Source organism: Chrysochloris asiatica, unplaced genomic scaffold (genome assembly GCF_000296735.1).
Source record: "Chrysochloris asiatica unplaced genomic scaffold, ChrAsi1.0 scaffold00055, whole genome shotgun sequence".
Classification (NCBI taxonomy): Eukaryota; Metazoa; Chordata; class Mammalia; order Afrosoricida; family Chrysochloridae; genus Chrysochloris; species Chrysochloris asiatica.
In genome coordinates this window covers 16,450,399-16,452,898 of record NW_006408573.1, presented here as the reverse complement: position 1 = coordinate 16,452,898, position 2,500 = coordinate 16,450,399, and positions in this window count along the sequence as shown.

The window sequence follows — 2,500 nt, the reverse complement described above, 5'->3', positions numbered from 1 at the left end:
CATGTGGTACTGAGAGAGTAGGGCTCTAGAGAAACAAAATCACAAGGATAAGTTTTCTAACTCGTCCCTCAAGTCTGACTAATTTTAAAGGCACTGCTAGTGAGTCTGACCTCTACTTCATAGGAATCCAGCCCTGGGTGGATTTGGGGGTTTGTCCTCTTTCCCTCCTGTGTAGTCGGAGGAAGTCAGACATGATCCCCACTTAGTTTAAGCAGTTGGCACTGTGAGCAGGATTCATTGCCATCCAGATCTATGAAATTATGAAACTTCATAAGGGAAAAAAACTAAAGGGCATGGATAAAAAACTTAAGAAGAGAGGAGAGATGGCAGCTTCTGGAGTTCCCTGGAGCCTATGACACGCCTGGGCCTACTGGAATCCACCCTGCCAGAAGCCCAAAGGAGTCCTGGTGTGCTGTAGGATAAAGCACTAGACAGCAAGGTCAGTTTGAACCACAAGATCGGTGGACAGCAGCTTCTTGGAAACCCTACACAGGGTCCCTATGAGTCAGAATCCACTTTGCAGAGCTTAACAACAATAAAGAGGCCCAAGGTCATGTAAATATGAAAGAGGCTAGTCCAAAGAGGAAGAAAAGATTGAAAAGGTTAATGTGTTTGTTGGCCTTATGGACTCCTGCCTATTATAAAATAGAAATATTTGTGTGATAGGAATATTGGGAATTATGATTACAGAGAGCTTGTAAACCAGCCTTCAGCCTACACTTAATTGGATTTGCTAAAAGGGAAATTAGAAGTTGCCAGAAAAAAACTAGGCTCTTGCTTGAAGTCTTTGTCGAGTTTAGGGCTTTAAGTAAACTCCTGAGTCCCACCCAGAACCTTCAGAGTTGGTACATTTGCATTTGAAAAGACATGTAGCCCAACTCAGAACTGCTGGGAGAACAGGCGATTTAAGAACAGAAAAAAGCAGACAGTTCAGTGTTTTGAGTTTCAGAAGCATCAAGGCAAGGAAAGTCTACCCATCAGAGAAAACCCCCTTCTAGGACTGAAAGTTAAAGGGGACCAGCGAGTCTTATGCTCTCTGGTGACCATGTGGATCTACTTGTGATTGGAATTAGGGGAAATGCAGCAGTGAAGACATGGGCTGAGACTGGACATGTTCTATTGGCACCGGTTACCTTGAGACAAGAAGAGCAGTGGTCTGAGTGGTCTGAATTTTAGAGAGTTGTGTGAGTTCCTGAGCCCATGGAAACTGATCTAGCTCTTGGGGACTAGAGCTAAGTGTGAAGGGACCAGCTGGTTTGAAGTGCAGGGAGTCATATGTGAACTCCCAAACTTGTAGCTGGTACCAATTTGTCTTAGCTAGCATTGAGCTGACCAGAGTCTGCCAATATGAGGATAAAGATGTTTGATACTCTGAGCAAGTGTCAATCACTACAATTTGTTGGATTGGACTTTTGCTTATGGATGCAGTTGCTTAAAATTCCAAATTAAATGGAAGATTCTTCATATTAAAAAGCATGCTTCTCTACTCAGTGTACAGGATTAATGCTAAGTGCTATCCAGTCCAGTTGGTTCAGACTCCTAGTGGTTCTATATAGGGTTTCTGAGGAGGACAGGCAATTCAGACATTGGCTATCAAAAATGGTGGTGTTGGTGGTGGGGGGCTATAAAGGCATGAAGTGCCTGACTTACAAGCCTTCAATGTGTGCTTAGTTTTAGAATGAGGGGACAAGGGAGAAACCCTACTGACTAGTTTTCCTATTTTCCAGATGGGTCTAGTGATAGGGGTTGGGAATGATGCTGATAGGATTTTTATAATTTCAGTTGTAACTTTTAGTAGAATTAATTGTGATAATCAAAACTGTAATTGTACAAGATGTGTAACTAAAAGCACGAAGTAGTTGGCTTTCATTTCAGAGGATCCCAGGACCATCAAGAAGGAAGAGCATGAGTGGAGCTTGGGATCCCTGCCTGGAACAGCAGTAATGGCAGAGAAGGCAGCAGAGGGGGTGGCATGGAAAGGCAGAGCAGCTGTGGACTCTGGGCCTATGGGCACAGTAAGACTGTGTGCCTATGGGCAGGAGGCTGACTTGCAGAATATACCCTTTGGACATTTAATTGAATATATACTTTAAAATTTTGTTTTGTATGTGTGCATCCAATATTTTTGCTTTGTTCACTTGTGGCATAAAAGATGTGAATGGGGCCAAGGGCAGTTTTGGTTGTACATGTTTTAGTTATAGCATATTAGGCACTAGTATGGCTTTACAATTTTCTTTCTTTAGAGACTATGCATATGGTTTACAGGTTTTGAGTTGACAAGAGTGGACCCTAATGTCTAGGGTTCAGTGTTAACTTGACTAGACCAGGATTTCAAGTGGTTGTACAGTTGAGATGTGCCTATTCACACAGTGATGAAACTAGATATAGGCATAGTTGGCGCTCTGATGAGCAGCTATGGACAACGCATCAATTAAAGGGATGCTTCCTTAGAGGTGTGGCCTGCTGACAATATAAAGGACATGTGAGTGGAAGGGACTTT